The sequence below is a fragment of the Thrips palmi genome, unplaced genomic scaffold (assembly GCF_012932325.1).
Source record: "Thrips palmi isolate BJ-2018 unplaced genomic scaffold, TpBJ-2018v1 HiC_scaffold_18, whole genome shotgun sequence".
NCBI lineage: Eukaryota > Metazoa > Arthropoda > Insecta > Thysanoptera > Thripidae > Thrips > Thrips palmi.
This window is the reverse complement of record NW_023144627.1, coordinates 16,010,001-16,025,232: the sequence shown is the minus strand read 5'-3', so window position 1 is coordinate 16,025,232 and position 15,232 is coordinate 16,010,001. Positions and strand designations below refer to the sequence as shown.

General features: G+C 56.3%; 1 protein-coding gene across 1 annotated transcript in view; it reads left to right on the top strand.

Annotated features, from left to right (window-relative positions):
- The window catches only part of LOC117645120 (cAMP-specific 3',5'-cyclic phosphodiesterase), a 287,146-nt gene that overhangs the window by 26,208 nt on the left and 245,706 nt on the right, over nucleotides 1-15,232 (top strand). The window lies entirely within an intron of this gene.

The following is a 15,232-nucleotide window of genomic DNA, read 5'->3' as shown; positions in this document are numbered from 1 at the left end:
ATTTTCTCGGCGCCGAAAGCCTGAAAGGGCACATTGGCCCTCAACAGGGTAGGCACCGGGCAGTTGGCGCCACACTGGACGGTGAGAGGCGGTGGAGTGGGCTAGGACACGTGGAGCGGACGTGGGCGGTGAGTGTGTGTGAGAGAGACAGAGAGAGTGCTCAGAATTGCACCGGAGTCTCGTGTGTTATGAGAGCTGGCCAAAAGGCTTGCAGAACCCGTGCACATGTGGTTTTAAGTACCACGTTTGTCGGAGCACGAGTCCAACTGGCATTTCTAGTGTACTCCCCGTTTGGAGGGCATTCGGTCAACGTTGCAGAGTGGGCCAGGTAGTCAAAACTTGACGCGTTTTAATATCCAGTTGCTAAATAGGACTCAAACCGAACGTGTGATTCCACCAACAGCTTCCTCGATCGGAGAGCCATCTATTGGTGGGGCCACACGTTCTATTCGAGTCCCATTTAGCGACTCTGGAGCTCAAAACGCTTCCAGAATTGGCCGCCTCCACCGGCCTATTGTCCACCGTGCATCGGCCAACCAGGGACGCTAAAGCGAGAGCGCTTCCCTTGCGGATGCTTAATTTTTCATATGACTGGACAGGAATCCGTCTTCCTCACTGGTGCAGTGCCGGCAGGCTCCTTCCCCACTTTTATGGAGCCCTTCTCCCGTTCATAAAACGAGTGGAATTTTTGCGCTGATGGCTTCCATCGGGAACGAGGGTTCTCGCCCCTCCTCCGAAGCGGAATTTTCCTCCACCATTCCAGCATCACTACATCAAGTCCGATAATGGCGGACAAGGTACAAAAGAGGCCCGGCATTTGTCGAAGAAGAACCAATTGGATGACGCGGTGCTTTGCCCGGAACCAAACAGTCAATTTGAAAAGAAAAGGAGAAAACGTGTACCTTTTTGTCAGGAAAAAAAAGGTGACCAGTTTGCGGCTGAACGAATGTCACTCACTTGTTTTCTGCCTTGAATGGTTCTGCAACATTTGGTCCCACTGTCGTGTGGCCGCCTACTGTATTTCAAAGTGGCGCACAATGTGCTGGCCTTGGCTCGCTTTGGGCGGTCCAGCAGTCTAGCGTGCTACCACCAGTGTTTACAGAGCACCGACCATTTTCCGTTTCCCCTCTGTTTTACAGTGCACACGCGAAATAACGCCCTTTTTCCTGTTTCCAGGTGAGTGGTCCGCAGTCCTTGGCGCCATGCTGCACGCACCCACAGTAGGCTAGAAGACCGGCGCTGGCGGCCAAAACTCGAGACGCGTTTTGAGCTCCAGAGCCGCTAAACAGGACTCGAAACAGACGTGTGACCCCACCAATGGATTCCTCGTTCGGAGAGCAATCCATTGGTGGGATCACACGTTCGGTACGAGTCTTGTTTAGTGACTCTGGAGCTCTAAACGAGTCCGGGACTTTGACCGCCTCCACTGGTCTTCTGACCCACTGTGCCACCCGGCAGTGCTGGTGAGTGAGCGCAGTTTTACGTTTTTCTCTCCGACTCGCCTCGGCTCTCGACTGTCTCTTCGCCGGCCTCGTTGTCACCTCGGGTGCCCCTCGGGCAGCCCTCGGGCAGGCCGGGGTGACGATTCGCCAACAGGTGGAGTGTGTCCCTGACGACCTCTCTCCTCGTCGACGAGGACGTTCCTCAAGGAGCGTCCCGGGTGGAGAGTCGCCCGGGCTGCACGGTGCCCGTTAAGGGCAGGCTTCAAGCTTATCTGTTTAAAATGACACTTTGACACTGCGGTTGGCTTTCTTGGGGGCCATAAGGTAAGGCCGCTATTTTTGAGTCCGCATGGCCCCCCTACATGCCAGCGATCTAACCTGACCTTCTCCATGTGCTCATGATAGGCTGTTCAATTTGGTCGACCTGCACCCCTACCTGAAAACAATGGACGTACTTTATAAAGGGCCCCTTATGTGTTTACACCCAACGGACATTTTGAAAAAATAATAACAGTAGCGATGCTGTTTTTTGTTTGATTTATTTTGCGAGGATGAAACTGTGAAGCGGCTTGGGGGGCGAGCCAGGGTCCTAGGGAATGCCCGATACCACCCGATACCCGAAGCCGATTCTTTCCAGGACACCTGTCCTGTCCGGCGGCGTGTCCTGGCCGGCATGTCCTGGCCGGCGTGGCGGCGGCGTGGTCCGTCCGGCGGCTGCGGCAGGGACGCCGATTGTCCTACACTCCTCGCCGCCGCGCCGCCCCTCCCCGCCGCCCCCGCCTCCCCCGCTCCGCCCCCACCACGGGGTGGCGCGGCTCCACGCTGCTCCCCCCCTCCGCGCGTATCGACGCCGGCAGTCTCTCCTCCCCCCTCAGTCCGCCTCTGGCGTCGCGCCGCTCTGGTGTGCAGCCGCACCGCCGCGCCGCGTCGCCCCGCCCGTGTCGACGGCGTGCCGTGCCGGGCCCGTGAGCAGCACGCGCGCCGCCATGTGACAGTGTCCCGCCGTGGTGATGGTGATGGTGAAGTGAGGTGGTGCTGTTGGTGAAGTGATGTTGTGCTTGTGGTGATTGTGAAGGGTTGATGGCAACCTAATTGTGATTGTGTCATACACCGGTGTGTCTCAAGAGCTCGTCAAGAAGGAAGCGCCAAGAAGGGACGCGACTCAACGAGTGGTGGTGCCGGTGGGTCTCTTTGCCGTTGGCATGACGAGCCAGGGTCTGAGAGCCGTTCGTCGCACACGTAAACATGTCGGGACTACGTCGTTATTTTTGTGCACTGTTAAGTGAGTTGCAGTTCGGCTGACGATTTCTGTCATTATTTGTTATTTTTTGTGAGCTGGTCGAAAATGGCTGCGTCCATTTTTTGTGAAGGGTGAACGGTCTGATGGTTGATTTGATGTCCTTGTCAGTGATTTGTTGTGACCCAGCACATGTCCCAATTTTCATTTTCCGTGAATCAATATGGTCGATGGCGATTGCCTGGTCTAGAATCAGGAACACAACAACAGCTCCGAGACGCTGTGAGGTTGCCAGTTTTCATCCCTCATCAGAAAGTGGAAAACAAACATTTGTTCCCTAGAGTGGCACACGTTAAGGCAGTCACAGCTCTACCCTGACAGCAACAATCTGTCACTAAACAACATTCTGTTTACTTGCAATTTTGCGGATAAAGAAAGAACAGACCCTTGAAAAAAGTAATGAAAAAGAAACGAAGCAGCGCCCCCTTTGTTTTGTTTGGTTGGACGAGGCCTAATTTTGGAAAATCCTCAGCATTGTTGTTGCCTGGTTCCTCATCCGCGTGTATTGTTGTGGTTGGGCCAAGGCTGGCTGGCGGGGACCCCCCAGGGGGCTGTGCCGGGCTGGCTGGGGTGGGCGGACGCGTCGGGATGAACGCGTCGGTATAAACTCAGTGGAGTTGGCGAGTAAACAGAGTAAACACTGCCTTTAGAGCGGTCGTCTCGCGGGCCAAATTTGTAATTCGGCGTTGTTGTTGCTGTCGTTGTGAAAGTCGCCGTCGGCGCCGTAAAATCCGACTAATCAAAACAAACCGCCTCGTGGCCTTTTTGGTTTATATTCTTTTCAAATGAAACCTGAACGACTTTGACGGAAAAATGCAAAGCACCTTATCTGTCTTGTATTTGTCGAAGCCGGAGGAGGCCTTTGCCTATCCATCCATTCTGTCTCCTCTTCTTTTTGCGGTCGCGTCTTTTTTTATTGGGGATTGCCGTCCAAAGAGAACGGCCTTGTGGAGATTACTCGCCCTCCTGGACCAAATTTGTACTCGGGTGGCGCGCCATGGGGTCGGGCGGCCCAGGCAAGGACCAGGCAAGGCCCGGGCGAGGCCCGCAGCGACGCTTGAAACCGAGCGGCCGGATTTGGGTCGCTACACTGGCCTGGGCCAACCTTGCTGCCGGCCAGCCAGCCGGCCAGCCAGCCGGTGGACGAAGGGCGGCCCAAAAAATCTGACAGGGGAAAAAACACAGAAGGATGTGAGGGGGGATTAGGTAGGTGCGAGGAGGTGGCGCGGGGGCGGCCAGGACCGCCTACCCGTCCTTGCTGTTTCTGCGACCACCTCTCTGCCGCGACGCTCACGGGGCCGTTCGTCAAAGCGAATAAATGCAAGCAGGCTGTCTGCCTTGCGCAACATCAGTGTGTCGACGAAATTGGCGAGCATGCCGCCCGGAGAGGGGCCAAACTAACCAAAGCGCGCCAAGGGGAAACGATATTTGTCAGGGTTGTCCGCTTTTAGTTAACGCTGTTCTATATGAGGTTACGGCCTCGCTGGCTCCAGACTTGCCCACTAATATGCGGCATGTTTACCTTGGTAGACAAAAGGCGGTGGGGCGGGTGGGGCTCGTCCGGTGGGGCCACAGGGCCACAGGGCCACCGGGCCGCCAGCCGTCCCCTTAAACCACCCGGGTGGTGGTCGGCTCGCCCGGCCCGCTCGGCCAGCAACGCGCCCAGAGTTGTGGTGGTTAGTGGTCCGCATGAAATCTGGATGCGCTCCACTGTACAGCGGTACGCGGTAAACTACCCGCCGCCAACCCACCTTGGTGCCGACCAAAACAAAAGGAGTGTCGTGGCACAAGCAAAATCGATCCGAGATGTAAACATGGGGAGGGGAAGGGCTGGCCAAGAAGCCTTGATAAAAAGCAGGAAAATTGTTCACAAAAAAATGACAACATTTTTATTTAAATTCTTTTAAGATAGCGTTTTTACTTCCTCGATTAATTTAATTAAACCGGTGGTAACAAACTATCATAAACCTACTAAAATTGGCATCCTCAAAAAAAAATTTCATTAACTAAATTTTACTAATTTGTGTTGTACTTTGTTTGCCGGAGCGAGTGACACAGGGTAATAGCTCTACTGTTTTGCTTGACTCCGACACCCTTTCTTCGTCTGGGCTTTCTTCACGTTCCCGGAGAAAAGGGACACGTCGGCGTGTGACACTGCGGTTCGATTAAACGAAACGGGGTCGGCACAACGAGGCAAAAGGCTCATCTCGCGTCCCCCTCCCCCTCCCCTTCCCCTCCTCCTGCCCCTCCTCCCATCCAATTTAGCCGTGCCTAGGCAGGCCTAGGTAATGACGGCGGTCTCTGAAACGCAGGACGCACTACACTCGAAAAGCGTAGAGCGCCAAAGCGGGGCACAGTGGGCCAGAAGGCCGGCGCAGGCGGCCAAAACTCCAGACGTGTTTTGAGCTCCAGAGTCGCAAAACAGGACTCGAACCGAACGTGTGACCCCACCAATGGACTCCTCGTTCGGAGAGCTATCCATGGGTGGGGTCACACGTTTTGGTTCGAGTCCTCTTTAGCGACTCTGGAGCTCGAAAGCTGGCCGGGATTTTGTCCGCCTCCACCGGTCTTCTGGCCCACCGTGCGCGGCCTCGGTTTCTGACGGTGTACTTCGTTACCTGTGTAAATTTGCGGTCCGCGAAAAGGGCGCATAGAGAACCGGATTCGATCCACGGCTAGACGTGATCGGCAGTGCCGGGCAGTGCCTACGCGCGGCAGCGGGGAGCCAACACACTGGCGGGGCACGCTCGGGGTGGTGTCCGCCTCGTGTTCGCGTGTCTCCATTAGGGGAAATCGTCCGGCCCGGACGGTTCTTGCGTTTAGGGTATCTTAGCAGCCTGCGTCCAGTCACGGTAAATTATGTACTGACACATTTTTTTGGCAAAATGTGTCCCAAGATGTGTCCCAATGTGACCCCCTGAAAGTACACGACTCATTAATGTGCCAGCTTGCTTTGTAAACCAGTATTTGCTCCAAACTGAACCCACTTTAAAACGAAAGACTTTGCTACGGAGTACACTATCCACAACTCTGCAAAGTGGCTACTTCTCTGAATCAACGCCACCCTTTTCTCAACCGGGGAGCTCCTAGGGGCTCAAAAACACCTGCGGGTCGTGGTGTCCTTGACTGGGGTGGGGCCCTGGCGGGGCCCTGGTGGGGCCCTGGCGGGGGTGGGGGGCACAAGGGGTGCGTGCGTGCCGGTCTGGCCGCGCTGGCAGGCTGGCGGGCCCCTGGTGGGTTTGCGGGGTGTCAAAGGAGACGCACCGCAGTCCGAGGGTCGAGGCTGCGGACAAGTTGGAGGTGCCTGGGTGGCGGTTGCGTCATGAAGCTTAACAGCGAATCGAGTCATCGACCCTTGCACTGCGTGCTGGCTGCCAGCCCTGGCGTGCCGCTAGACCAATCCTCGGCTTATTCGAAATGAGAACGAATCGGTCCAGCCGAGTAAGCCGAGGATTGGCCTGTGGAAAACGTGACAGGCAAGTCGCCGACCTGATGATTTTGTTTTTCGTCGCCGCTGTTCTTTTTTATTGCGGTGTGGGTGCAGCGAGACGTGACCTGGGGCACCCCGATAAGGGCAAGGGTTGTGGAAACTAAACCAATTACATGCATCTCTGCGTCCCTCTGCGCCAGACCGCGCCACCGCCCGCAGCCTTCACATTCCAATCTCGCCTAATCCTCCGATTGCAGGCTGCCGTACCTTGACGCCGAAACGCCCTGAAACGCCTTGGAGCGCCCTGAAAGGAACGGAATGCTTTGAAGCCGTCCAAGGCCGTTGATTCGAAGGGCTGCCAGCCTGAGGCTCGGGGTTCCCTGCCCGCCTGGCCGTCTGGCTCCAGACGTCTCCTGGCTGGCTGCAGACGGTCTGCCGTCGTCCCTCCCAGGGGACCTCCTGTCCCGGGGCGTTCCCGTCTAACTGAATATTCCAGTCGTTCTTTCGGAATAACTCCGATGACGTCGGCGGGTTCATTCCGACACAAAAGAAAGGCCCGTTTTAAACCGACCCTCCCTCCGTCCCGATGATTCCAGCCTTCTGATTGGTTTGCTTAGTCGTGCTCTGAATGATTCAGGCCCCCACCCACCTGTCCACCTAAGCCCATCCTGAGGGGTGGGGAGAGCTTTTTGGTGTAGGGCCTCTGCTGTCACGTCAGCTGATGGGTGCAAGGCGTGGAGGGCAGGGCAGGGCAGGGCAGGGCACCCCCTCCAACCAACCTGTCGCCATGTAGACCACCCCGCGGCCCCGCGGCCCCGCAGTACACACGAAGGGAACGGAGGGTGCCGCGCCGGCCTTGCCAGTGGGGTGCCCCGGTTGCTTGGAGACAATGACCCCGAGGCCCCAGAGAAAGAGCCGCGTGAATTACACCTTAAATCCCCCCTCTCCCTCGCTCTTTCGTAAGTCGAAGGCATTCCGGACAAAGACCCGCTTTTCGCGGAAGGTTTGGAAGCGATTTCAACCTCATTGCAGCGGAAAATACTACCAAACGAGAAAAACTGGTGTCAAAAACAACGAATAAAAATAGCAGTTGGGCGTAGAGGTCAGTTTGGAGGGCAGTTAGGTCAGTTAGGAGGTCAGTTTGGAAGACACCTTTCTAGAGGGTTGTCCACTGCAGTCGCTAGATTGAGAGTACACCACCCTCTCCTCACGATGTGAATGACTGCTGTTATGAGACCCGGCTGTGTGTGTGTGTGTCTCCCCTCCTTCCTCGTTCCAATTATTGTCACGGATACGTCACGCCCCCCACCCGCGGCGAACGCAGCGCTCAGCGGAGAAAGCAGGAACCAACGATTCACCACGCCGATAGTGTCACAGTGTCAGGCGGCCCGAACACAGCGCCACGCCACTGGAAGCAGCGTGAGGCGCTCCGACGACAATCAGGACCCTCAATGAAAACGAGTCGCGCCTACACTCTAAAAGGCCGCGGCTTCATTCTCAGTTTAGCCGCCTTAATGTGGGCAAAGCTCGCAGCGGGTCGGAAATAGCCCGGCGTATGCAAATGAGGCTTCATACAGTGCTTCGAAAGCGTTTTGCAGTGCCACCTGCTGGGGCGTGCTGGGGCCTCGTCAGTCCGGGCATTTTTCCGTCCGGCTGGTGGGGCCGGCTCCCCGGCGGGCCACTTCTGGTACAAATCTCATAATGAGGCTTGGGGTGGGAGAGAGAGAGAGAGAGAGGAGAGAGAGAGAGAGAGAGAGAGAGAGGAGAGAGAGAGAGAGAGAGACCGGAGGGGAGGCGTGCGGTGGCCGCGCAGTGTCTTCGCACCTTGCCTGTCCTCTAACAAAGTTACCGCTGCACGGGAACAAAAAGCTACACTGCTAAATTCTCGACGGGAAAAGAATAAAATTGAAAATGAAGCAAAGCCAAGACGGATTTGCGCAGACGGGCGCGAGCTAAATTGGCGAGAAACAAAATTATTTTTACCTCTCATGCCCGAATTTTTTCCCTCAAGAGAGGAGCGGGCGAGCCTTGATTACTTTTCAATGGACGGGGCAGGGAATATTTGCTCCCCAAATGCAAACGAAGACCATCGCACACTGTCAAAAACGAGGGACGGTGTCGGAGGCTGCCTGGAAAGTTTCTCCCCGAGGCTCTCAGAAAGAGATCAAAAAATTTGGACTTTATTCTGCCGCAAACTAATAATACAGAATGGAGGCGAAAAGTGAAACAGCCAGTCATACAAGGTTTTTTTTTTTTTAATTTTTGAATAGTGTGGCTTGATTACTTTCCCGAAAAATTGAAGCGCGTTTGGTGCAAACGCTTTGAAGAGTGCGGTCGAAAGGCAAGCGAGAATGTTGTATCGCTTGTTGGCTGTCGGGCCGGGACTGCCGGGCTCTGTCGACGGGAACGGCGTTCATTCCATGTGGCCTTCCCCCTCCCCTCCCCCTCCCTTCGCCACTTCCCCCCCTTCCTGTCCTTTTGCCTGTTCATCCGACAGCCCATTGGCATCGCTGAATGCTGCGCGGCCGAGGCCCCGAGGGCCTTAGGGCCTCTAGGCCCTTTGGGGCCGACCCAAAGTCCCGGCAGAGCAGAGGCGCTGCGGTTGTCGCGGAGGCACAATCGAGTGCACACTTCGAGCCCAGCTAGCCTCGCACCGAGCCTCGCGCCAAGCCTCGCACCAAGCCTCGCACCAAGCCTCGCACCAAGCCTCGCACCAAGCCTCGCACCAAGCCTCGCACCCAGCCTCGCACCGTGCACAAGCCTGCACACTGACGTGCACTAGTCCCCGCGGACGTCCAGCACAACGGCATGTTCACTGCACGTTCGCCGGCCGACCCTGGCCTAGACCGCGCGGCCCAGCGCAGCGTAGCCCAGCGGCGCAGCGCAGCCCAGCGCAGGGCAGGGCCCGGCCTGTCACGCTATGCACGTTAACTGGCTGGAGAGAGACTTGGAGGGCGGCCGCGAGGGGCCGCGAGGGGCCCAGGCAGGCCGAGGCCCCCAGACCCCAGGGGAGGGGCGGCCGACCGCCCTTGACCTCAGTCCCGCGTTGTCTTGTTGGTTTGGTTTCAGCCGCCACAGGTTTAATAATTCGCTGCTTGCGCATAGGAATCTCGGGGCGTGATTAGTGAAGCCCTGCAGTGTTTTGTCGGGAGAAATTGCAGGGCGGGGCCAGTGCCACAGCGCCGCAGCACTGAGCGAGTCTGTCGCAAGGAATTTGCTCTCTCGCGACACTCGTCTTTTTGCTCGGCACTGCTTCCATTTAGTTGTGTCTTTTCTTCCCTCCTCCGGCCCCTCCATTGTACTTCCTCCACATTTCTGTCAACCTCTATTTTCCGACTTCTCCCCTCCCCCTCCTCATCCCGGCGGGTCGAAAACGCAGGACTTGTGGATTTTAAAAGCATCCCAGTCCAACGGACAAACAGACAGCAGCCTCAGCTAAAACTTTTCCGCCCTGCTGCCTTGGCCTGCCTCGGCCTGCCTAGGCTTCGCATGCCCATCCCAGCAGGGCCGCGTGGCTTTCCAATAGTTTTGACACTGGCAATACTTTGTATATTATTAAATGACGTGCAACTTGGCTAGTTTCGCCGACCCAGTCAAGTTTCTGTGGTTCCCCCGCTGCTCCGCTTGCCACTTCGACCTCTCACTCTTCCTCTCCCATTCCCACTCGTTTGGCGCGAAAGCACCCGAAACGGTTTTACAAACAGTTCCGCCCACATTCCACGCTTACTTTCCAGGACGATAAATTTTGAGATAGGGCAGGCAGGCAGGCAGCCTAGCGTGCGGAGGGCCGAACGTGGCCCTGGTGGAAGGAAATAAACCTAATTCCGCACCGCGCGCTGGAAAAGCCCCGCATGTTTCCAGGTTACGGCTGTTCGAGGCTCGGCGAGGCTGCGGGCTTCTCAGACGGCCGAGTTTGAACAACAGAAAGCCTCATTCGCATGATTGCTAAACCGCGATGACGCAGACCCCGTTAAGAGGCCTCCGTGATGGCGTTTTCCTCTTGACCTGCGCGGAAGAGCGACTATCTCTGCAATTCTAATCCGAAGAAGCGTCTTCTTGGCATCACGCCACCAAGTGGCGCGCCCGTCCAAACTCGTCATTTGTCGGCTTTGATCAGCTAGTGCCAAGGGCCTTTTGCAGGCTAGGTGCTTTCTTTCTCATCCGCTCTGTCTTATTTTCGCTGTGTCGGCGATCGTGCTACTTTACCGGTGCTGACGGGCGAAATATAGCCGCCATTGTCGTCTAAGTGGAGGCAACGTATTAGCGCTCACCTGTCATTCTCGAGTATCGATTTGGTTCCGCTTCCCGTCTAGTCGGTCACCCGTCCTGTATAGCCACTTTCAGGAATGGCTGGCCGATCACTCTCAGTAATTTTTTTGCCAAGCAATTTAGCGGCAGAAGAAACTGAACTGTGGCAGGGATCCTCTAGGCGTAGAACTTTAAATCGGAACGAAACGGTTCCATGATCGGTGACTTGAAACACAACTAGATCTGGCGTTCCACCAGCTTCACGAATTGAGAGTGAGTGGCAACAGCAATCAGCCAATTGACCGATCGAAACGGGCATATTCCCTGTCCACAATCGAATAACATTAATTGCGTGTATTGGCAGCGGGCCAAAGATGCAAGGTCTCGGGCGCGTCACGTTGTTAGCGGCTGCCACTGTCAATTCGATGCGACTGCGAAGAACCGCTAGGCAGCCTTCGGTGGGGGGAAGCCTCAAGGAGCGACCAGCTCTACAAATGAGATCGCTTTGATCCGGACGCACCTAACCTCACTTTTCCGTCAATGGAGGAGTTTCAAGGAGCTTCCAGCTCCGAAAATAGGATCGCTTTCAACCCGACGTACCTAACTTCACTTTTCCTTACTGAGATGGAACCGACTATTCGAGATGTCCCTACTTAACCGGTCCGCGCCGCTGCTTTCCCCAACTCACCTCAACTCACCTAACCTCAGCCGAGCCAGCGCAACCTAAAGCTAATCTCTCGTGTGACAAACCCAGCCCAGCCAGCCCCCGTGTGGGGCGTCTTCGATAAGGCTTGCCCCACCGCTGGCAGCTGGCATCGGAGAGATCCCCCTTGAGCGGCGCGCACTACACAAGCTCAAGCCGGGCTCAGTGTAGGTCTGCCTAGGTCGGGGAGGGGAATTGGGTTTAATCGCACCAGCCCGTTTGATGCGAGCTGTCTCTCTCGACGTGTGTGTGCGCGCGTGTATGTGTGTGACAGATGGAGACAGAGATAGGAAGGGATACGCTGTGTGTGTGTTTGTGTGTGTGTAGCTGTGATTATTGCTTTAGCCAGGTCATCAAAGCAGAACTGAGTCGCGGTGAAATGATGGAGACAATTGGTGATCCGGTCCCGGCTAGAGGGCTGTCTGTGGTGCCTTAGTCGAGGAGACACGGCACTCAAGGACCTCCGGCGCGGAGGGCTCCCAAGGAGTAGTGCCGGGGGGTCCGAGGCCGTTTAGAGCCTGAGGACGAGGAGGGAAGCATTCCGTGAGGTGAAGAGTCCCGTCTCGCCGAGAACGAGACGAGAGGGCCGACAAGTTTCACCGAGAGGGCTCTCTTTACGTTGGCAATGGGATTGGCACCGAGGTGCGCGCACAGACACACACACGCTCACACACACAAGGACACCCACCCACACACACACACACGCCGCACTACAGCACTGGGCAGAGCTCGTTCGTCTCGGACGAGGGTTATTGGAATAGCTGTGGGAAAGTCTGCATTACACCGTAGTATATAAAGGTTAGCCCTCGAGTCCACTATATAGCGCTAGCATCCCAGAGGCCGGCCAATATCTCCCTCTGCGCTGCCCCTTCGAGTGTAGGAAGAGAGACCGGGCGAAAATCGCCAAATAAACTCAATCAAAACAATATCGGGTCCAGGCAAAGTTTCCTACCTCTTTGTTTTTCGAAAGAGCACACCGTGAAGTTCAACGCTAAGGCCTTGGTGAGGGGGCGTGGGGGCAGGGTGTTGGATTAAGAAGCCAAGCCAAGGTGGGGGTGGGGGGCGAAATATTGTTTGAAATGGAGCGCGGGGCCTGCGCGTACTACACTCCCTACACGCGTGATGACTCGACTAATAATGAGCTCATTAATCAACGTCGTCGACAACATCCACAACGAGGCGAGCAACACGGCGCTAGCGTAGCACAGCGTAGCGATGCGGTGTAGGGCGATCTCTAAGAAACTTAATTAAACCCTCTACGACACCGTGTGACACGGAGAAGACACATTGTGTGTGTGCGTGTGTCTGTGGGTGCCAGAGACGCATGCCTACTGGCGCTGCTACGCGTGGCAGCGACGGAGCTCTCCCGACGCGAGAATGCCGTCTGCTTGGCGCGCTTTTACAAGAGAGAGAGAGAGATGACATCTCGACCGCCCCGATTCCCCTACTCCCCATCTCTCTCTCTTCTCTCTCTCTCTCTCTCTCTCTCTCTCTCTCTCTCTCTCTCTCTCTCTCTCTCTGCCAGTCTCACACTCACATGTACTTATTTATTTCCCGTAAAAAGTGGCGCGCGAATCAAACGCGACGCGAGCCAGCACGCTGTCTTGCCGAACACCAATACAAACACGACGGTGCCGTCTACACAGACCGAGACGCCGAGACACAGACATTGTATGTGAGGACAACAACAGCCTCGAAGCGTACACTGCAAACTGTCAGTTTCGATTTTAGTTGTTTTTTTTTCGGTTGGGTGGTGCGAGCATTACGGTGTTTAGGTTAGTTTAGGTTCGGTTTCCTTGCGAGTGGGCATGCTTGCCTTCCGCTCCGCTTGCCGCCCCACTGCAAGCGCTTCCGCCTGCGGGCCTTGCGGCCAGATGCTACCCGAGAGAGAGAGAGAGCTCGAGAGCCACCTGCAGTCCTGCAGTGAGCTAGTTGCCACTGACTTTCGGACGGAGCACACCAGTGTAGGCACCGTGCGCACCGCGTGTGGGGCACGTGCCGGCCGTCCCACAAGGCTAATGCACTAGACTCTCTGCATTAGCGCGTCCCCTCTCTCCCTCCTCGCCACGCCGTCTCTCTCTAACAATTTTCCTAATGATTTTCCCGCGTCGCGCCGAAACCACACCGCAAAAAAAGCACGCTGGATTATCGTTCATTTGCAAGACACGGGGTGGTGTTAAAAATTCGCGCGTTTTTACGCTCGCGTGCGCGCCGCACTCCTAGAATAAACTCGCCTGTCGTTGCTGCGGATAGCATAAAACTTGCAACATTTTGCAGGGACTCTCGGAGCAATTCCTGTCCGGCCGAGAATGTGTGCGCTACGAACGAGGCGGAGTGAAATTTACGGTTGGCGAGCGTTTGCTGTGTTAGCGCCGCGCGGCGCCTCGCGACCACGGAGTCCTCGTGTCCAGTGTGGTGGTCGCCGTTTATTCCTCTCTTTCATTTCTCTCTTTGGCATTTCGCGCATTTTCTCCCCGCCATTTTATGATGATTCACTCGCGTGCCAGTCTCAAGCTCGTCCCCTGCACGCGTCTGGAGTTTTGTCGCCCACTGTGGGGCGCCTCGGATGAGCTCAGCGTCCTCGTGTAAAGTTGTAGGCGGAATGGGGGGGGGGGGGTCTAGCAGATGCGCTTCAAAGAGGAAGCAAGGGGGTGGTAATGCCCGCATTGATGTGACCTTTCAGGATTCAGAAATTCGGAATGTGCGACCCCTATTTGGGGGTGAATATCCAAGTCACACTGCCGCGCTCTACAGCAGCTCAGCTAGGTGAAGCGGGAACGAAATACAATAAACTGCAACAGCGTATAAAAAGGGGGTTCTGTTTTTGCTGCCGTAATACTGTTGAATGGATACGCCCGCGAGGCGCGCCTACATTTCAAATCATGGCAAAACGCCAAAAAAACTTGACAAAACAAAAGAAAGAGGCAGATTTTTTTTCTCTCTCGTCTGTTCGTACACGCGATAGGGGCAGCAAGAGAATGAGCGAGAGAAAAGCATCTAAAGAGTGCGACTCGAGGCTGGAGGCCCGAAGGGGGGGGGGGGGGGGTGGCTGCACTGTGTGTAGAGTCGCAACGCTCAAGAGGCATCCAATGGGAGGCCTGCGAGGGTGAAAGGGCCGTCTGAAGTGGCGCGGAGAGTGCAAGCGCACCAAATGAACGGTGGATGAAATCCTGCAGGAATCACCGGCCTGCTAAAAATAAAGCAGTGTGGCGCCGGGCCGTGCCGGGCCGTGCCAGGCTGGCTGCCCAGTCCCGGTGGGCGTCACACCGTTCCACGGCACGGCGATGGTGACAAATTCAGGAAACAGGGAAGACAAACATGCGGCCGGTCCGCCCGGCCTTCCTTTAATTAAATAAATCTTTTCGCAGTGGATAAACCGGGCGAGGAATGCGAGGTTGGGAAACGGGCGTGAGGACACCCCGTTTTTTTGGCGCCAACGGCCCACTGCACGGCACTTAGCGACGTCACTCCCCCGAGAAGGCGTTGAAAAGGCGGGCTGTTTTGACGAGGCCGGGGGAACGATCTGAAATCGGACCAGCAGGGGCTGGGTTGGAGTGGAGCGCGACAATGAGTGCACTAGAAGGGCGAGATGCATAATGAAGTCTGGGTGCTCTGTCTGTCTGTCTGTCTGTCTGGCTGGCTGGCTGTCCGTATTTGCCAGTCCAGCAATTAGCCTGCTGGGATGATCCGTCGTCAACGCGGCTGGACATGTCTTTCGCCATTGTGTTGGGGTTGGGGTGGGGTTGGGTTGGGGTTGTGGGCGGGCGGCGCGACGCTCGGCTTGTGGCCACGCCACTGTGATCGCGCGTGCCGCCGGCCAGCGTTCCGTGTTTCACATTATTTTTCTGTTTCTGTTTGCAAATCGACCACGACCGTTACCCCTTGTCAGCTCCACTGTATTGGATAAAGCGTGTGCGACGATTGTTTGAGTGTGGGACGCACGGCGCTTAGACTCGGGCCCTTTTCGTTGGTGCACTGGTCTGACGGCGCTTGCCCTTTGCAGCCCGGCGCGCCGTGGCGGCTAGATGACGTCCTGGATGACGTCCCCGCGGTGGCGCAGGTGGCCGACATGAGCTGGCGGCGCCACCTGGCCAGGCCCTCGGCCCCGCCCG